Below are 22,380 nucleotides of genomic sequence, written 5' to 3'. Positions count from 1 at the left end.
CTTTTTAGCCTGCCATCGAGATACATTCATTGGCCGCCACCTTGGAGTCCATCTTGGTTGGGTTTTTTTACACTGCCACTGCGGTTCATGTTCTGGCCCTTTTGCTTACCACCGGGACACCCATCTTGGCCTTTTTAGCCTGTCACTGCGGTGAATCCTTTGACTTTTTTATTTGCCTGCAGGGTGCCCATCTTGGCCTTTTTAGCCTGCCCTGCCAACAGTATAATGCCCACCCACACATAGCCCTACATAAAGTAGAATGGACTCCATATAGCACAACATTTAATGTAACAGGCCCCATATAGTCCAACATTTAATGTAATGGGCACCGCACAACCCAACGTATAATGTAATGTGCCCCATGTAAAAGGCTCTGCATAACCCTACATTTAATACAATGGGCCCCATGTAGCCCTCCAATAAAATGCGTCCCAAAGAACTCAATTTAATATAATGGGACCTGCATAGCACTATTATAATGGGACCCAGAAAGCCTTCTATTTAATATATTGTGCCCCCTATAGCCTTAAATTCAAAATAAATAGCCCCACATAGCTTTTCCTTACCACCGTAGAACACCCTTTTCCCGCTGACATGCCACAAGAGCTCACCCGTTTCCCGTTGGCATGCCACCGAAACACACCCTTTTCCCGTTGGCGTGCCACCGGAGCACTCATGTTGGCGTGCCACCGGAGCACATCCCTTTCCTGTTGGCATGCCATCGAAGCACACCCTTTTCCCATTGGCATACCACCGAAGCACACCATTTCCGGTTGGCGTGCCACCAGAGCACACCCTTTTCTTGTTGGCATGCCACCGGAGCACACCTTTTTTCTGTTGGCATGCCATCGAAGCACACCCTTTTCCCATTGGCGTGCCACCGCGTGCCACCAAAGCACACCATTTCCCGTTGGCATGCCACCGTAGCACATCTGTTACCTGTTGGCGTGCCACCGGAGCACATCCTTTTCCCGTTGGGCGTCACCGGAGCACACCATTTCCGGTTGGCGTGCCCCCGAAGCCCACCATTATCTGTTGGCGTGCCACCGAAGCGCACCCTTTTCCCGTTGGCATGCCACCGAAGCACACCATTTGACGTTGGCGAGCCAACGATGCACACCATTTCCTTTTGGCGTGCCACCGGAGCACAACATTTCAAATGGGCCCGCCAGAAGGTCCCACTACTTGGCCTTTTTGCTTACCACTTGTGCGACCATCTTGGGCTTTTTAGCCTGCCATCGAGATACATTCATTGGCCTCATTGGCCGCCACCTTGGAGACCATCTTGGTTGTTTTTTTTTACACTGCCACTGCGGTTCATGTTCTGGCCCTTTTGCTTACCACCGGGACACCCATCTTGGCCTTTTTAGCCTGTCACTGCGGTGAATTCTTTGACTTTTTTATTTGCCTGCAGGGTGCCCATCTTGGCCTTTTTAGCCTGCCCTGCCAACAGTATAATGCTCACCCACGCATAGCCCTACATATAGTAGAATGGGCTCCATATAGCACAACATTTAATGTAATAGGCCCCATATAGTCCAACATTTAATGTAATGGGCACCGCACAACCCAACGTATAATGTAATGTGCCCCATGTAAAAGGCTCTGCATAACCCTACATTTAATACAATGGGCCCCATGTAGCCCTCCAATTAATAAAATGCGTTCCACAAAGAACTCAATTTAATATAATGGGACCTGCATAGCACTATTATAATGGGACCCAGAAAGCCTTCTATTTAATATATTGTGCCCCCTATAGCCTTAAATTCAAAATAAATAGCCCCACATAGCTTTTCCTTACCACCGGAGAACACCCTTTTCCCGTTGACATGCCACAAGAGTTCACCCATTTCCCGTTGGCGTGCCACCGAAGCACACCCTTTTCCCGTTGGCGTGCCACCGGAGCACTCATGTTGGCGTGCCACCGGAGCACATCCTTTTCCTGTTGGCATGCCATCGAAGCACACCCTTTTCCCATTGGCATACCACCGAAGCACACCATTTCCGGTTGGCGTGCCACCAGAGCACACCCTTTTCTTGTTGGCATGCTACCGGAGCACACCTTTTTTCTGTTAGCGTTTCACCAGACCACACTCTTTTCCCATTGGCGTGCCACCGAAGCACACCCTTTTTCAGCTGGCGTGCCACCAAAGCACACCATTTCCCGTTGGCATGCCACCGTAGCACATCTGTTTCCTGTTGGCGTGCCACCGCAGCACATCCTTTTCCCGTTGGGTGTCACCGAAGCACACCATTTCCGGTTGGCGTGCCCCCCGAAGCCCACCATTTCCTGTTGGCGTGCCAACAGAGCACACCCTTTTCCCGTTGGCGTGCCACCGGACCACACACTTTTACCATTGGCGTGCCACCGAAGCACACCCTTTTCCCGCTGGAGTGCCACCGGAGCACACCCTTTTCCCGTTGGTGTGCCACTGGACACATCCTTTTCCCGTTAGTGTGCCATCAAAGCACACCAGTTCCCGTGGGCCAGCCAGAAGGGCCCAATACTTGGCCTTTTTGCTTACCACCAGTGTGCCCATCTTGGGCTGTTTAGCCTGCCTTCGAGATACATTCACTGGCCTTATTGTCTACCACCATGGCATCCATCTTGGGTTTTTTTTAACCCTGCCACTGCGGTACATGTTCTGGCGCTTTTGCTTAACACCGGGACACCCATCTTGGGCTTTTTAGCCTGACACCGAAGTGAATTCTTTGATTTTATTTGCCTGCAGGGTGCCCATCTTGGCCTTTTTAGCCAGCCCTGCCAACAGTATAATACCTCCCCACACAAAGCCCTACATAGAGTAGAATGGGCTCCATATAGCACATTTAATGTAACAGGCCCCATATAGCCCAAAATTTAATGTAATGGGCAATGCACAACCCAACATAATGTAATGGGCCCCATATAAAAGGCTCTACATGACCCTCCATTTAATACAATGGGCCAATTAATATATTGTGCCCCTTATAGCCTTAAACTCAAAATAATTAGCCCCACATAGCCTTCCCCTACCCATGCCACCAGAGCACACCCTTTTCTCGCTGGCGTGCCACCAGAGCACACCCTTTTCTCGCTGGCGTGCCACCAGAGCACACCCTTTTCTCGCTGGCGTGCCACCAGAGCACACCCTTTTCTCGCTGGCGTGCCACCAGAGCACACCCTTTTCTCGCTGGCGTGCCACCAGAGCACACCCTTTTCTCGCTGGCGTGCCACCAGAGCACACCCTTTTCTCGCTGGCGTGCCACCAGAGCACACCCTTTTCTCGCTGGCGTGCCACCAGAGCACACCCTTTTCTCGCTGGCGTGCCACCAGAGCACACCCTTTTCTCGCTGGCGTGCCACCAGAGCACACCCTTTTCTCGCTGGCGTGCCACCAGAGCACACCCTTTTCTCGCTGGCGTGCCACCAGAGCACACCCTTTTCTCGCTGGCGTGCCACCAGAGCACACCCTTTTCTCGCTGGCGTGCCACCAGAGCACACCCTTTTCTCGCTGGCGTGCCACCAGAGCACACCCTTTTCTCGCTGGCGTGCCACCAGAGCACACCCTTTTCTCGCTGGCGTGCCACCAGAGCACACCCTTTTCTCGCTGGCGTGCCACCAGAGCACACCCTTTTCTCGCTGGCGTGCCACCAGAGCACACCCTTTTCTCGCTGGCGTGCCACCAGAGCACACCCTTTTCTCGCTGGCGTGCCACCAGAGCACACCCTTTTCTCGCTGGCGTGCCACCAGAGCACACCCTTTTCTCGCTGGCGTGCCACCAGAGCACACCCTTTTCTCGCTGGCGTGCCACCAGAGCACACCCTTTTCTCGCTGGCGTGCCACCAGAGCACACCCTTTTCTCGCTGGCGTGCCACCAGAGCACACCCTTTTCTCGCTGGCGTGCCACCAGAGCACACCCTTTTCTCGCTGGCGTGCCACCAGAGCACACCCTTTTCTCGCTGGCGTGCCACCAGAGCACACCCTTTTCTCGCTGGCGTGCCACCAGAGCACACCCTTTTCTCGCTGGCGTGCCACCAGAGCACACCCTTTTCTCGCTGGCGTGCCACCAGAGCACACCCTTTTCTCGCTGGCGTGCCACCAGAGCACACCCTTTTCTCGCTGGCGTGCCACCAGAGCACACCCTTTTCTCGCTGGCGTGCCACCAGAGCACACCCTTTTCTCGCTGGCGTGCCACCAGAGCACACCCTTTTCTCGCTGGCGTGCCACCAGAGCACACCCTTTTCTCGCTGGCGTGCCACCAGAGCACACCCTTTTCTCGCTGGCGTGCCACCAGAGCACACCCTTTTCTCGCTGGCGTGCCACCAGAGCACACCCTTTTCTCGCTGGCGTGCCACCAGAGCACACCCTTTTCTCGCTGGCGTGCCACCAGAGCACACCCTTTTCTCGCTGGCGTGCCACCAGAGCACACCCTTTTCTCGCTGGCGTGCCACCAGAGCACACCCTTTTCTCGCTGGCGTGCCACCAGAGCACACCCTTTTCTCGCTGGCGTGCCACCAGAGCACACCCTTTTCTCGCTGGCGTGCCACCAGAGCACACCCTTTTCTCGCTGGCGTGCCACCAGAGCACACCCTTTTCTCGCTGGCGTGCCACCAGAGCACACCCTTTTCTCGCTGGCGTGCCACCAGAGCACACCCTTTTCTCGCTGGCGTGCCACCAGAGCACACCCTTTTCTCGCTGGCGTGCCACCAGAGCACACCCTTTTCTCGCTGGCGTGCCACCAGAGCACACCCTTTTCTCGCTGGCGTGCCACCAGAGCACACCCTTTTCTCGCTGGCGTGCCACCAGAGCACACCCTTTTCTCGCTGGCGTGCCACCAGAGCACACCCTTTTCTCGCTGGCGTGCCACCAGAGCACACCCTTTTCTCGCTGGCGTGCCACCAGAGCACACCCTTTTCTCGCTGGCGTGCCACCAGAGCACACCCTTTTCTCGCTGGCGTGCCACCAGAGCACACCCTTTTCTCGCTGGCGTGCCACCAGAGCACACCCTTTTCCCGTTAGAGTGCCATCAAAGCACACCAGTTCCCGTGGGCCAGCCAGAAGGGCCCAATACTTGGCCTTTTTGCTTACCACCAGTGCGCCCATCTTGGGCTGTTTAGCCTGCCTCCGAGATACATTCACTGGCCTTATTGTCTACCACCATGGCATCCATCTTGGGATTTTTTTAACCCTGCCACTGCGGTACATGTTCTGGCGCTTTTGCTTAACACCGGGACACCCATCTTGGGCTTTTTAGCCTGACACCGCAGTGAATTCTTTGATTTTATTTGCCTGCAGGGTGCCCATCTTGGCCTTTTTAGCCAGCCCTGCCAACAGTATAATACCTCCCCACACAAAGCCCTACATAGAGTAGAATGGGCTCCATATAGCACATTTAATGTAACAGGCCCCATATAGCCCAAAATTTAATGTAATGGGCAATGCACAACCCAACATAATGTAATGGGCCCCATATAAAAGGCTCTACATGACCCTCCATTTAATACAATGGGCCAATTAATATAATGCGTCCCACAAAGAACCCAATTTAATATATTGTGCCCCTTATAGCCTTAAACTCAAAATAATTAGCCACACAGCCTTCCCCTACCAGTGCCACCGGAGCACACCCGTTTCCCATTGGCGTGCCACCGGAGCACACCCTTTTCTCGCTGGCGTGCCACCAGAGCACACCCTTTTCTCGCTGGCGTGCCACCAGAGCACACCCTTTTCTCGCTGGCGTGCCACCAGAGCACACCCTTTTCTCGCTGGCGTGCCACCAGAGCACACCCTTTTCTCGCTGGCGTGCCACCAGAGCACACCCTTTTCTCGCTGGCGTGCCACCAGAGCACACCCTTTTCTCGCTGGCGTGCCACCAGAGCACACCCTTTTCCCGTTGGCGTGCCACCGGAGCACACCCTTTTCCCGTTGGCGTGCCACCAGAGCACACCCTTTTCTCGCTGGCGTGCCACCAGAGCACACCCTTTTCTCGCTGGCGTGCAACCAGAGCACACCCTTTTCTCGCTGTCGTGCAACCAGAGCACACCCTTTTCTCGCTGTCGTGCCACCAGAGCACACCCTTTTCTCGCTGGCGTCCCACCAGAGCACACCCTTTTCTCGCTGGCGTGCCACCAGAGCACACCATTTCCCGTAGGCCCGCCAGAAGGGCCCAATACTTGGCCTTCTTGCTTACCACCAGAGGTACAAATCTAGGGCTTTTCAGTCTGACACCGTGGTGCTCTTTGGCCTGTTTGCCTACCACCGGGACACCTATCTTGGGCTTTTTATTCTGCCACCGGGGTACATTCTCTGACCTTTATATTTACCAGTGTGGTGACCACTTTGGGCTTTTTAGTCTGCCACTGAGGTGCATTAGCCTTATTACCAACCATCAGAGTACACGCTCTGGCTCTTTTGCTTACCACCGGGACACCGATCTTGGGGTTTTTAGCCTGCCACCAGGGTGTGCCACTTGCCTACCATCGGTGCACCCATCTTGGGCTTTTTAGCATGCTACTTGGGTGCATTTTTTGACCTTCTTGCGTTCCGCCAGGCTGCGCCTCCAGAGCATTTTAGCTTAGTAACGGGGTGCACTTTATGCCTACGACCAAGGCACCCATTTTAGTATTTTTATCCTGCCACTGGGTGCATTCTCCGACCTTTTTATTTACAAGCGTGGCGCTCATCCTGGGCTTTTCTGCCTGCCACTGGGGTGCATTCATTGGCCTACCACCAGTGAACGTTCTTGGGCTTTTTAGCATGCCACTGAGATACATTCATTCGCTTTATTTTCTACCAACATGGTGTCCATCTTGGGTTTTTTTACCCTGCCACTGCGGTACATTTTCTGGCCCTTTTGCTTACCACCGGGAAACCCATCTTAGACTTTTTAGCCTATCACCGCGGTGCTTTGACTTTATTTGCCTGCAGGGTTCCCACCTTGGCCTTTTTAGCCTGCCCTGCAAACAGTATAATGCTCCCCAACACATAACCCAACATTTAAAGTAATAGGCCCCATATAGCCCAACATTTAATGTAGTGGGCACCGCACAAACCAACATGTAATGTAATGGGCCCATATAAAAGACTCTACATAACCCTCCATTTAATACAATGGGCCCAATGTAGCCCTCCAACTAATATAATGCCTCCCACAAAGAACTCAATTTAATATAACGGGAACTGCATAGCACTCTATTATAATGGGACCCAGAAAGCCTTCTATTTAATATATTGTTCCCCCTATAGCCTTAAACGCAAAATAATTAGCCCCACATAGCCTTACCTTACCCGTGCCACCGGAGCACAACCTTTTCCCGCTGGCGTGCCACCGGAGCACAACCTTTTCCCGCTGGCGTGCCACCGAAGCACAACCTTTTCCCGCTGGCGTGCCACCGAAGCACAACCTTTTCCCGCTGGCGTGCCACCGAAGCACAACCTTTTCCCGCTGGCGTGCCACCGAAGCACAACCTTTTCCCGCTGGCGTGCCACCGAAGCACAACCTTTTCCCGCTGGCGTGCCACCGAAGCACAACCTTTTCCCGTTGGCGTGCCACCGAAGCACAACCTTTTCCCGTTGGCGTGCCACCGAAGCACAACCTTTTCCCGTTGGCGTGCCACCGAAGCACAACCTTTTCCCGTTGGCGTGCCACCGAAGCACAACCTTTTCCCGTTGGCGTGCCACCGAAGCACAACCTTTTCCCGTTGGCGTGCCACCGAAGCACAACCTTTTCCCGTTGGCGTGCCACCGAAGCACAACCTTTTCCCGTTGGCGTGCCACAGAAGCACAACCTTTTCCCGTTGGCGTGCCACAGAAGCACAACCTTTTCCCGTTGGCTTGCCACAGAAGCACAACCTTTTCCCGTTGGCGTGCCACCGAAGCACAACCTTTTCCCATTGTCGTGCCACCGAAGCACAACCTTTTCCCGTTGGCGTGCCACCGAAGCACACCCTTTTCCCGTTGGCGTGCCACCGAAGCACACCATTTTCCCATTAGCGTGCCATCGGAGCACACGGTTTTCCCGTTGGCATGCCACCGAAGCGCACCCTTTTACCGTTGACGAGCCAACGAAGCACACCATTTGACGTTGGTGTGCCACCGAAACACACCATTTCCTTTTGGCGTGCCACCGGAGCACAACATTTCAAATGGGCCCGCCAGAAGGTCCCACTACTTGGCCTTTTTGCTTACCACTTGTGCGACCATCTTGGGCTTTTTAGCCTGCCATCGAGATACATTCATTGGCCGCCACCTTGGAGTCCATCTTGGTTGGTTTTTTTTTTTACACTGCCACTGCGGTTCATGTTCTGGCCCTTTTGCTTACCACCGGGACACCCATCTTGGCCTTTTTAGCCTGTCACTGCGGTGAATCCGTTGACTTTATTTGCCTGCAGGGTGCCCATCTTGGCCTTTTTAGCCTGCCCTGCCAACAGTATAATGCCCACCCACGCATAGCCCTACATAAAGTAGAATGGGCTCCATATACCACAATATTTAATGTAATAGGCCCATATAGCCCAACATTTAATGTAAGGGGCACCGCACAACCCAACATATAATGTAATGGGCCCCATATAAAAGGCTCTGCATAACCCTACATTTAATACAATGGGCCCCATGTAGCCCTCCAATTAATAAAATGCGTCCCAAAGAACTCAATTTAATATAATGGGACCTGCATAGCACTATTATAATGGGACCAAAAAAGACTTCTATTTAATATATTGTGCCCCCTATAACCTAAAATTCAAAATAAATAGCCCCACATAGCTTTTCCTTACCACCGGAGAACACCCTTTTCCCGCTGACATGCCACAAGAGCTCACCCGTTTCCCGTTGGCGTGCCACCGAAGCACACCCTTTTCCCGTTGGCGTGCCACCGGAGCACTCTTGTTGGCGTGCCACCGAAGCACACCATTTCCGGTTGGCGTGCCACCAGAGCACACCCTTTTCTCGCTGGCGTGCCACCAGAGCACACCCTTTTCTCGCTGGCGTGCCACCAGAGCACACCCTTTTCTCGCTGGCGTGCCACCAGAGCACACCCTTTTCTCGCTGGCGTGCCACCAGAGCACACCCTTTTCTCGCTGGCGTGCCAGAAGGGCCCAATTCTTGGCCTTCTTACTTACCACCAGAGGTCCAAATCTAGGGCTTTTCAGTCTGACACCGGGGTACATTCTCTGACCTTTATATTTACCAGTGTGGTGACCACTTTGGGCTTTTTAGTCTGCCACTGAGGTGCATTAGCCTTATTACCTACCATCAGAGTACACACTCTGGCTCTTTTGCTTACCACCGGGACACCGATCTTGGGGTTTTTAGCCTGCCACCAGGGTGTGCCATTTGGCCTCTTGCCTACCATCAGTGCACCCATCTTGGGCTTTTTAGCATGCTACTTGGGTGCATTTTTTGACCTTCTTGCGTTCCGCCAGGCTGCGCCTCCAGAGCATTTTAGCTTAGTAACGGGGTGCACTTTCTGCCTACGACCAGGGCACCCATTTTAGTATTTTTATTCTGCCACTGGGTGCATTCTCTGACCTTTATATTTACAAGCGTGGCGTTCATCTTGGGCTTTTCCGCCTGCCACTGGGGTGCATTCATTGGCCTACCACCAGTGCACGTTCTAGGGCTTTTTAGTCTGCCACCGAGATACATTCATTGGCTTTACTGTCTACCAACATGGTGTCCATCTTGGGTTTTTTTACCCTGCCACTGCGGTACATTTTCTGGCCCTTTTGCTTACCACCGGGAAACCCATCTTAGACTTTTTAGCCTATCACCGCGGTGCTTTGACTTTATTTGCCTGCAGGGTTCCCATCTTGGCCTTTTTAGCCTGCCCTGCCAACAGTATAATGCCCCCCCACATATAGCCCTACAGAGAGTAGAATGGGCTCCATATAGCCCAACATTTAATGTAATAGGCCCCATATAGCCCAACATTTAATGTAGTGGGCACCGCACAAACCAACATATAATGTAATAGGACTATATAAAAGACTCTACATAACCCTCCATTTAGTACAATGGGCCCAATGTAGCCCTCCAACTAATAAGTAATAAGAAATCAATTTAATATAACGGGACCTGCATAGCACTCTATTATAATGGGACCCAGAAAGCCTTCTATTTAATATATTGTGCCCCCTATAGCCTTAAACTCAAAATAATTAGCCCCACATAGCCTTCCCTTACCCGTGCCACCGAAGCACAACCTTTTCCCGTTGGCGTGCCACCGAAGCACAACCTTTTCCCGTTGGCGTGCCACCGAAGCACAACCTTTTCCCGTTGGCGTGCCACCGAAGCACAACCTTTTCCCGTTGGCGTGCCACCGAAGCACAACCTTTTCCCGTTGGCGTGCCACCGAAGCACAACCTTTTCCCGTTGGCGTGCCACCGAAGCACAACCTTTTCCCGTTGGCGTGCCACCGAAGCACAACCTTTTCCCGTTGGCGTGCCACCGAAGCACAACCTTTTCCCGTTGGCGTGCCACCGAAGCACAACCTTTTCCCGTTGGCGTGCCACCGAAGCACAACCTTTTCCCGTTGGCGTGCCACCGAAGCACAACCTTTTCCCGTTGGCGTGCCACCGAAGCACAACCTTTTCCCGTTGGCGTGCCACCGAAGCACAACCTTTTCCCGTTGGCGTGCCACCGAAGCACAACCTTTTCCCGTTGGCGTGCCACCGAAGCACAACCATTTCCCGTTGTCGTGCCACCGAAGCACAACCTTTTCCCTTTGGCGTGCCACCGAAGCACAACCTTTTACCGTTGGCGTGCCACCGAAGCACACCCTTTTCCCATTAGCGTACCATCGGAGCACACGGTTTTCCCGTTGGCATGCCACCGAAGCGCACCCTTTTCCCGTTGACGTGCCACCGAAGCACACCATTTGACGTTGGCGTGCCACCGAAGCACACCATTTCCCGTTGGCGTGCCACCGGAGCACACCATTTCCCATGGCCAGAAGGTCCCAATACTTGGGCGCACAGCCATCTTGGGCTTTTTAGCCTGACATCGAGATACATTCATTGGCCTCATTGTCTGCCACCTTGGCGTCCATCTTGGTTTTTTTTTTACACAGCCACTGCGGTTCATTTTCTGTCCCTTTTGCTTACCACCGGGACACCCATCTTGGCCTTTTTAGCCTGTCACCGCAGTGCTTTGACTTTTCTATTTGCCTGCAGGGTACCCATCTGTGCCTTTTTAGCCTGCCCTGCCAACAGTATAATGCCCCCCACACATAGCCCTACATAGGAGTAGAATGGGCTCCACATAGCACAACATTTAATGTAATGGGCACCGCACAACCCAACATATAATGTAATGGGTCCCATATAAAAGGCTCTACATAACCCTCCATTTTATACAATGCGCCCCATGTAGCCCTCCAATTAATATAATGCGTCCCACAAAGAACTCAATTTAATATAATGGGACCTGCATAGCACCTATTATAATGGGACCCAGAAAGCCTTCTATTTAATATACTGTGCCCCCTATAGCATTAAATTCAAAATAATTAGCCCTACAAAGCCTTCCCTTACCCGTGCCACCGAAGTACACCCTTTTCCCGCTGGTGTACTACCGAACCACACCATTTCCCGTTGGCGTACCACCGAGGCACATCATTTCCCTGTTGGCGTGCCATCGAAGCACACACTTTTCCCGTTGGCGTGCCACCGAAGCACACCCTTTTCCCGTTGGCGTGCCACCGAAGCACACCCTTTTCCCGTTGGCGTGCCACCGAAGCACAACCTTTTCCCGTTGGCGTGCCACCGAAGCACAACCTTTTCCCGTTGGCGTGCCACCGAAGCACAACCTTTTCCCGTTGGCGTGCCACCGAAGCACAACCTTTTCCCGTTGGCGTGCCACCGAAGCACAACCTTTTCCCGTTGGCGTGCCACCGAAGCACAACCTTTTCCCGTTGGCGTGCCACCGAAGCACAACCTTTTCCCGTTGGCGTGCCACCGAAGCACAACCTTTTCCCGTTGGCGTGCCACCGAAGCACAACCTTTTCCCGTTGGCGTGCCACCGAAGCACAACCTTTTCCCGTTGGCGTGCCACCGAAGCACAACCTTTTCCCGTTGGCGTGCCACCGAAGCACAACCTTTTCCCGTTGGCGTGCCACCGAAGCACAACCTTTTCCCGTTGGCGTGCCACCGAAGCACAACCTTTTCCCGTTGGCGTGCCACCGAAGCACAACCTTTTCCCGTTGGCGTGCCACCGAAGCACAACCTTTTCCCGTGGGCGTGCCACCGAAGCACAACCTTTTCCCATTAGCGTGCCATCGGAGCACACGGTTTTCCCGTTGGCATGCCACCGAAGCGCACCCTTTTCCCGTTGACGTGCCACCGAAGCACACCATTTGACGTTGGTGTGCCACCGAAACACACCATTTCCCGTTGGTGTGCCACCGGAGCACACCATTTCCCATGGCCGGAAGGTCCCAATACTTGGCCTTTTTGCTTACCAGTTGTGTGCGCCCATCTTGGGCTTTTTAGCATGCCATCAAGATACATTCATTGGCCTCATTGTCTGCCACCTTGGTGTTCATCTTGTTTTTTTTTTGGCCTTTTTAGCCTGTCACTGCGGTGAATTCTTTGACTTTATTTGCCTGCAGAGTGCCCATCTTGGCCTTTTTAGCCTGCCCTGCCAACAGTATAATGCCCACCCACGCATATCCCTACATAAAGTAGAATGGGCTCCATATACCACAATATTTAATGTAATAGGCCCATATAGCCCAACATTTAATGTAATGGGCACCGCACAACCCAACATATCATGTAATGGGCCCCATATAAAAGGCTCTGCATAACCCTCCATTTAATACAATGGGCCCCATGTAGCCCTCCAATATAATGCATCCCACAAAGAACTCAATGTATTATAATGGGACCTGCATAGCACCTATTATAATGGGACCCAGAAAGCCTTCTATTTAATATACTGTGCCCCCTATAGCCTTAAATTCAAAATGATTAGCCCCACATAGCTTTCCCTTACCCGTGCCACCGGAGCGTACCCTTATCCCGTTGACGTGCCACAAGAGCTCACCCGTTTCTCGCTGGCGTGCCACCAGAGCACACCCTTTTCTCGCTGGCGTGCCACCAGAGCACACCCTTTTCTCGCTGGCGTGCCACCAGAGCACACCCTTTTCTCGCTGGCGTGCCACCAGAGCACACCCTTTTCTCGCTGGCGTGCCACCAGAGCACACCCTTTTCTCGCTGGCGTGCCACCAGAGCACACCCTTTTCTCGCTGGCGTGCCACCAGAGCACACCCTTTTCTCGCTGGCGTGCCACCAGAGCACACCCTTTTCTCGCTGGCGTGCCACCAGAGCACACCCTTTTCTCGCTGGCGTGCCACCAGAGCACACCCTTTTCTCGCTGGCGTGCCACCAGAGCACACCCTTTTCTCGCTGGCGTGCCACCAGAGCACACCCTTTTCTCGCTGGCGTGCCACCAGAGCACACCCTTTTCTCGCTGGCGTGCCACCAGAGCACACCCTTTTCTCGCTGGCGTGCCACCAGAGCACACCCTTTTCTCGCTGGCGTGCCACCAGAGCACACCCTTTTCTCGCTGGCGTGCCACCAGAGCACACCCTTTTCTCGCTGGCGTGCCACCAGAGCACACCCTTTTCTCGCTGGCGTGCCACCAGAGCACACCCTTTTCTCGCTGGCGTGCCACCAGAGCACACCCTTTTCTCGCTGGCGTGCCACCAGAGCACACCCTTTTCTCGCTGGCGTGCCACCAGAGCACACCCTTTTCTCGCTGGCGTGCCACCAGAGCACACCCTTTTCTCGCTGGCGTGCCACCAGAGCACACCCTTTTCTCGCTGGCGTGCCACCAGAGCACACCCTTTTCTCGCTGGCGTGCCACCGGAGCACACCCTTTTCTCGCTGGCGTGCCACCGGAGCACACCCTTTTCTCGCTGGCGTGCCACCGGAGCACACCCTTTTCTCGCTGGCGTGCCACCGGAGCACACCCTTTTCTCGCTGGCGTGCCACCAGAGCACACCCTTTTCTCGCTGGCGTGCCACCAGAGCACACCCTTTTCTCGCTGGCGTGCCACCAGAGCACACCCTTTTCTCGCTGGCGTGCCACCAGAGCACACCCTTTTCTCGCTGGCGTGCCACCAGAGCACACCCTTTTCTCGCTGGCGTGCCACCAGAGCACACCCTTTTCTCGCTGGCGTGCCACCAGAGCACACCCTTTTCTCGCTGGCGTGCCACCAGAGCACACCCTTTTCTCGCTGGCGTGCCACCAGAGCACACCCTTTTCTCGCTGGCGTGCCACCAGAGCACACCCTTTTCTCGCTGGCGTGCCACCAGAGCACACCCTTTTCTCGCTGGCGTGCCACCAGAGCACACCCTTTTCTCGCTGGCGTGCCACCAGAGCACACCCTTTTCTCGCTGGCGTGCCACCAGAGCACACCCTTTTCTCGCTGGCGTGCCACCAGAGCACACCCTTTTCTCGCTGGCGTGCCACCAGAGCACACCCTTTTCTCGCTGGCGTGCCACCAGAGCACACCCTTTTCTCGCTGGCGTGCCACCAGAGCACACCCTTTTCTCGCTGGCGTGCCACCAGAGCACACCCTTTTCTCGCTGGCGTGCCACCAGAGCACACCCTTTTCTCGCTGGCGTGCCACCAGAGCACACCCTTTTCTCGCTGGCGTGCCACCAGAGCACACCCTTTTCTCGCTGGCGTGCCACCAGAGCACACCCTTTTCTCGCTGGCGTGCCACCAGAGCACACCCTTTTCTCGCTGGCGTGCCACCAGAGCACACCCTTTTCTCGCTGGCGTGCCACCAGAGCACACCCTTTTCTCGCTGGCGTGCCACCAGAGCACACCCTTTTCTCGCTGGCGTGCCACCAGAGCACACCCTTTTCTCGCTGGCGTGCCACCAGAGCACACCCTTTTCTCGCTGGCGTGCCACCAGAGCACACCCTTTTCTCGCTGGCGTGCCACCAGAGCACACCCTTTTCTCGCTGGCGTGCCACCAGAGCACACCCTTTTCTCGCTGGCGTGCCACCAGAGCACACCCTTTTCTCGCTGGCGTGCCACCAGAGCACACCCTTTTCTCGCTGGCGTGCCACCAGAGCACACCCTTTTCTCGCTGGCGTGCCACCAGAGCACACCCTTTTCTCGCTGGCGTGCCACCAGAGCACACCCTTTTCTCGCTGGCGTGCCACCAGAGCACACCCTTTTCTCGCTGGCGTGCCACCAGAGCACACCCTTTTCTCGCTGGCGTGCCACCAGAGCACACCCTTTTCTCGCTGGCGTGCCACCAGAGCACACCCTTTTCTCGCTGGCGTGCCACCAGAGCACACCCTTTTCTCGCTGGCGTGCCACCAGAGCACACCCTTTTCTCGCTGGCGTGCCACCAGAGCACACCCTTTTCTCGCTGGCGTGCCACCAGAGCACACCCTTTTCTCGCTGGCGTGCCACCAGAGCACACCCTTTTCTCGCTGGCGTGCCACCAGAGCACACCCTTTTCTCGCTGGCGTGCCACCAGAGCACACCCTTTTCTCGCTGGCGTGCCACCAGAGCACACCCTTTTCTCGCTGGCGTGCCACCAGAGCACACCCTTTTCTCGCTGGCGTGCCACCAGAGCACACCCTTTTCCCGTTAGTGTGCCATCAAAGCACACCAGTTCCCGTGGGCCAGCCAGAAGGGCCCAATACTTGGCCTTTTTGCTTACCACCAGTGCGCCCATCTTGGGCTGTTTAGCCTGCCTCCGAGATACATTCACTGGCCTTATTGTCTACCACCATGGCATCCATCTTGGGATTTTTTTAACCCTGCCACTGCGGTACATGTTCTGGCGCTTTTGCTTAACACCGGGACACCCATCTTGGGCTTTTTAGCCTGACACCGCAGTGAATTCTTTGATTTTATTTGCCTGCAGGGTGCCCATCTTGGCCTTTTTAGCCAGCCCTGCCAACAGTATAATACCTCCCCACACAAAGCCCTACATAGAGTAGAATGGGCTCCATATAGCACATTTAATGTAACAGGCCCCATATAGCCCAAAATTTAATGTAATGGGCAATGCACAACCCAACATAATGTAATGGGCCCCATATAAAAGGCTCTACATGACCCTCCATTTAATAGAATGGGCCAATTAATATAATGCGTCCCACAAAGAACCCAATTTAATATATTGTGCCCCTTATAGCCTTAAACTCAAAATAATTAGCCACACAGCCTTCCCCTACCAGTGCCACCGGAGCACACCCGTTTCCCATTGGCGTGCCACCGGAGCACACCCTTTTCTCGCTGGCGTGCCACCAGAGCACACCCTTTTCTCGCTGGCGTGCCACCAGAGCACACCCTTTTCTCGCTGGCGTGCCACCAGAGCACACCCTTTTCCCGTTGGCGTGCCACCGGAGCACACCCTTTTCCCGTTGGCGTGCCACCAGAGCACACCCTTTTCTCGCTGGCGTGCCACCAGAGCACACCCTTTTCTCGCTGGCGTGCAACCAGAGCACACCCTTTTCTCGCTGTCGTGCCACCAGAGCACACCCTTTTCTCGCTGTCGTGCCACCAGAGCACACCCTTTTCTCGCTGGCGTCCCACCAGAGCACACCCTTTTCTCGCTGGCGTGCCACCAGAGCACACCATTTCCCGTAGGCCCGCCAGAAGGGCCCAATACTTGGCCTTCTTGCTTACCACCAGAGGTACAAATCTAGGGCTTTTCAGTCTGACACCGTGGTGCTCTTTGGCCTGTTTGCCTACCACCGGGACACCTATCTTGGGCTTTTTATTCTGCCACCGGGGTACATTCTCTGACCTTTATATTTACCAGTGTGGTGACCACTTTGGGCTTTTTAGTCTGCCACTGAGGTGCATTAGCCTTATTACCAACCATCAGAGTACACGCTCTGGCTCTTTTGCTTACCACCGGGACACCGATCTTGGGGTTTTTAGCCTGCCACCAGGGTGTGCCACTTGCCTACCATCGGTGCACCCATCTTGGGCTTTTTAGCATGCTACTTGGGTGCATTTTTGACCTTCTTGCGTTCCGCCAGGCTGCGCCTCCAGAGCATTTTAGCTTAGTAACGGGGTGCACTTTATGCCTACGACCAAGGCACCCATTTTAGTATTTTTCTCCTGCCACTGGGTGCATTCTCCGACCTTTTTATTTACAAGCGTGGCGCTCATCCTGGGCTTTTCTGCCTGCCACTGGGGTGCATTCATTGGCCTACCACCAGTGCACGTTCTTGGGCTTTTTAGCATGCCACTGAGATACATTCATTCGCTTTATTTTCTACCAACATGGTGTCCATCTTGGGTTTTTTTACCCTGCCACTGCGGTACATTTTCTGGCCCTTTTGCTTACCACCGGGAAACCCATCTTAGACTTTTTAGCCTATCACCGCGGTGCTTTGACTTTATTTGCCTGCAGGGTTCCCACCTTGGCCTTTTTAGCCTGCCCTGCAAACAGTATAATGCTCCCCAACACATAACCCAACATTTAAAGTAATAGGCCCCATATAGCCCAACATTTAATGTAGTGGGCACCGCACAAACCAACATGTAATGTAATGGGCCCATATAAAAGACTCTACATAACCCTCCATTTAATACAATGGGCCCAATGTAGCCCTCCAACTAATATAATGCCTCCCACAAAGAACTCAATTTAATATAACGGGAACTGCATAGCACTCTATTATAATGGGACCCAGAAAGCCTTCTATTTAATATATTGTTCCCCCTATAGCCTTAAACGCAAAATAATTAGCCCCACATAGCCTTACCTTACCCGTGCCACCGGAGCACAACCTTTTCCCGCTGGCGTGCCACCGAAGCACAACCTTTTCCCGCTGGCGTGCCACCGAAGCACAACCTTTTCCCGCTGGCGTGCCACCGAAGCACAACCTTTTCCCGTTGGCGTGCCACCGAAGCACAACCTTTTCCCGTTGGCGTGCCACCGAAGCACAACCTTTTCCCGTTGGCGTGCCACCGAAGCACAACCTTTTCCCGTTGGCGTGCCACCGAAGCACAACCTTTTCCCGTTGGCGTGCCACCGAAGCACAACCTTTTCCCGTTGGCGTGCCACCGAAGCACAACCTTTTCCCGTTGGCGTGCCACCGAAGCACAACCTTTTCCCGTTGGGGTGCCACCGAAGCACAACCTTTTCCCGTTGGGGTGCCACCGAAGCACAACCTTTTCCTGTTGGCGTGCCACCGAAGCACAACCTTTTCCCGTTGGCGTGCCACCGAAGCACAACCTTTTCCCGTTGGCGTGCCACCGAAGCACAACGTTTTCCCGTTGGCGTGCCACCGAAGCACAACCTTTTCCCGTTGGCGTGCCACCGAAGCACAACCTTTTCCCGTTGGCGTGCCACCGAAGCACAACCTTTTCCCGTTGGCGTGCCACCGAAGCACAACCTTTTCCCGTTGGCGTGCCACCGAAGCACACCCTTTTCCCGTTGGCGTGCCACCGAAGCACACCCTTCTCCCATTAGCGTGCCATCGGAGCACACGGTTTTCCCGTTGGCATGCCACCGAAGCGCACCCTTTTACCGTTGACGAGCCAACGAAGCACACCATTTGACGTTGGTGTGCCACCGAAACACACCATTTCCTTTTGGCGTGCCACCGGAGCACAACATTTCAAATGGGCCCGCCAGAAGGTCCCACTACTTGGCCTTTTTGCTTACCACTTGTGCGACCATCTTGGGCTTTTTAGCCTGCCATCGAGATACATTCATTGGCCGCCACCTTGGAGTCCATCTTGGTTGGTTTTTTTTTTTACACTGCCACTGCGGTTCATGTTCTGGCCCTTTTGCTTACCACCGGGACACCCATCTTGGCCTTTTTAGCCTGTCACTGCGGTGAATCCGTTGACTTTATTTGCCTGCAGGGTGCCCATCTTGGCCTTTTTAGCCTGCCCTGCCAACAGTATAATGCCCACCCACGCATAGCCCTACATAAAGTAGAATGGGCTCCATATACCACAATATTTAATGTAATAGGCCCATATAGCCCAACATTTAATGTAAGGGGCACCGCACAACCCAACATATAATGTAATGGGCCCCATATAAAAGGCTCTGCATAACCCTACATTTAATACAATGGGCCCCATGTAGCCCTCCAATTAATAAAATGCGTCCCAAAGAACTCAATTTAATATAATGGGACCTGCATAGCACTATTATAATGGGACCAAAAAAGACTTCTATTTAATATATTGTGCCCCCTATAACCTAAAATTCAAAATAAATAGCCCCACATAGCTTTTCCTTACCACCGGAGAACACCCTTTTCCCGCTGACATGCCACAAGAGCTCACCCGTTTCCCGTTGGCGTGCCACCGAAGCACACCCTTTTCCCGTTGGCGTGCCACCGGAGCACTCTTGTTGGCGTGCCACCGAAGCACACCATTTCCGGTTGGCGTGCCACCAGAGCACACCCTTTTCTCGCTGGCGTGCCACCAGAGCACACCCTTTTCTCGCTGGCGTGCCACCAGAGCACACCCTTTTCTCGCTGGCGTGCCACCAGAGCACACCCTTTTCTCGCTGGCGTGCCACCAGAGCACACCCTTTTCTCGCTGGCGTGCCAGAAGGGCCCAATTCTTGGCCTTCTTACTTACCACCAGAGGTACAAATCTAGGGCTTTTCAGTCTGACACCGGGGTACATTCTCTGACCTTTATATTTACCAGTGTGGTGACCACTTTGGGCTTTTTAGTCTGCCACTGAGGTGCATTAGCCTTATTACCTACCATCAGAGTACACACTCTGGCTCTTTTGCTTACCACCGTGACACCGATCTTGGGGTTTTTAGCCTGCCACCAGGGTGTGCCATTTGGCCTCTTGCCTACCATCAGTGCACCCATCTTGGGCTTTTTAGCATGCTACTTGGGTGCATTTTTTGACCTTCTTGCGTTCCGCCAGGCTGCGCCTCCAGAGCATTTTAGCTTAGTAACGGGGAGCACTTTCTGCCTACGACCAGGGCACCCATTTTAGTATTTTTATTCTGCCACTGGGTGCATTCTCTGACCTTTATATTTACAAGCGTGGCGTTCATCTTGGGCTTTTCCGCCTGCCACTGGGGTGCATTCATTGGCCTACCACCAGTGCACGTTCTAGGGCTTTTTAGTCTGCCACCGAGATACATTCATTGGCTTTACTGTCTACCAACATGGTGTCCATCTTGGGTTTTTTTACCCTGCCACTGCGGTACATTTTCTGGCCCTTTTGTTTACCACCGGGAAACCCATCTTAGACTTTTTAGCCTATCACCGCGGTGCTTTGACTTTATTTGCCTGCAGGGTTCCCATCTTGGCCTTTTTAGCCTGCCCTGCCAACAGTATAATGCCCCCCCACATATAGCCCTACAGAGAGTAGAATGGGCTCCATATAGCCCAACATTTAATGTAATAGGCCCCATATAGCCCAACATTTAATGTAGTGGGCACCGCACAAACCAACATATAATGTAATAGGACTATATAAAAGACTCTACATAACCCTCCATTTAGTACAATGGGCCCAATGTAGCCCTCCAACTAATAAGTAATAAGAAATCAATTTAATATAACGGGACCTGCATAGCACTCTATTATAATGGGACCCAGAAAGCCTTCTATTTAATATATTGTGCCCCCTATAGCCTTAAACTCAAAATAATTAGCCCCACATAGCCTTCCTTACCCGTGCCACCGAAGCACAACCTTTTCCCGTTGGCGTGCCACCGAAGCACAACCTTTTCCCGTTGGCGTGCCACCGAAGCACAACCTTTTCCCGTTGGCGTGCCACCGAAGCACAACCTTTTCCCGTTGGCGTGCCACCGAAGCACAACCTTTTCCCGTTGGCGTGCCACCGAAGCACAACCTTTTCCCGTTGGCGTGCCACCGAAGCACAACCTTTTCCCGTTGGCGTGCCACCGAAGCACAACCTTTTCCCGTTGGCGTGCCACCGAAGCACAACCTTTTCCCGTTGGCGTGCCACCGAAGCACAACCTTTTCCCGTTGGCGTGCCACCGAAGCACAACCTTTTCCCGTTGGCGTGCCACCGAAGCACAACCTTTTCCCGTTGGCGTGCCACCGAAGCACAACCTTTTCCCGTTGGCGTGCCACCGAAGCACAACCTTTTCCCGTTGGCGTGCCACCGAAGCACAACCTTTTCCCGTTGGCGTGCCACCGAAGCACAACCTTTTCCCGTTGGCGTGCCACCGAAGCACAACCTTTTCCCGTTGGCGTGCCACCGAAGCACAACCTTTTCCCGTTGGCGTGCCACCGAAGCACAACCATTTCCCGTTGTCGTGCCACCGAAGCACAACCTTTTCCCTTTGGCGTGCCACCGAAGCACAACCTTTTACCGTTGGCGTGCCACCGAAGCACACCCTTTTCCCATTAGCGTACCATCGGAGCACACGGTTTTCCCGTTGGCATGCCACCGAAGCGCACCCTTTTCCCGTTGACGTGCCACCGAAGCACACCATTTGACGTTGGCGTGCCACCGAAGCACACCATTTCCCGTTGGCGTGCCACCGGAGCACACCATTTCCCATGGCCAGAAGGTCCCAATACTTGGGCGCACAGCCATCTTGGGCTTTTTAGCCTGACATCGAGATACATTCATTGGCCTCATTGTCTGCCACCTTGGCGTCCATCTTGGTTTTTTTTTTACACAGCCACTGCGGTTCATTTTCTGTCCCTTTTGCTTACCACCGGGACACCCATCTTGGCCTTTTTAGCCTGTCACCGCAGTGCTTTGACTTTTCTATTTGCCTGCAGGGTACCCATCTGTGCCTTTTTAGCCTGCCCTGCCAACAGTATAATGCCCCCCACACATAGCCCTACATAGGAGTAGAATGGGCTCCACATAGCACAACATTTAATGTAATGGGCACCGCACAACCCAACATATAATGTAATGGGCCCCATATAAAAGGCTCTACATAACCCTCCATTTTATACAATGGGCCCCATGTAGCCCTCCAATTAATATAATGCGTCCCACAAAGAACTCAATTTAATATAATGGGACCTGCATAGCACCTATTATAATGGGACCCAGAAAGCCTTCTATTTAATATACTGTGCCCCCTATAGCATTAAATTCAAAATAATTAGCCCTACAAAGCCTTCCCTTACCCGTGCCACCGAAGTACACCCTTTTCCCGCTGGTGTACTACCGAACCACACCATTTCCCGTTGGCGTACCACCGAGGCACATCATTTCCCTGTTGGCGTGCCATCGAAGCACACACTTTTCCTGTTGGTGTGCCACCGGAGCACACCCTTTTCCCGTTGGCGTGCCACCGAAGCACAACCTTTTCCCGTTGGCGTGCCACCGAAGCACACCCTTTTCCCGTTGGCGTGCCACCGAAGCACACCCTTTTCCCGTTGGCGTGCCACCGAAGCACACCCTTTTCCCGTTGGCGTGC

The sequence above is a fragment of the Dendrobates tinctorius genome, unplaced genomic scaffold (genome assembly GCF_039654945.1).
Source record: "Dendrobates tinctorius isolate UK_male_01 unplaced genomic scaffold, ASM3965494v1 ptg000184l, whole genome shotgun sequence".
Taxonomy (NCBI): Eukaryota; Metazoa; Chordata; class Amphibia; order Anura; family Dendrobatidae; genus Dendrobates; species Dendrobates tinctorius.
Note: the sequence above shows the minus strand (reverse complement) of the source record.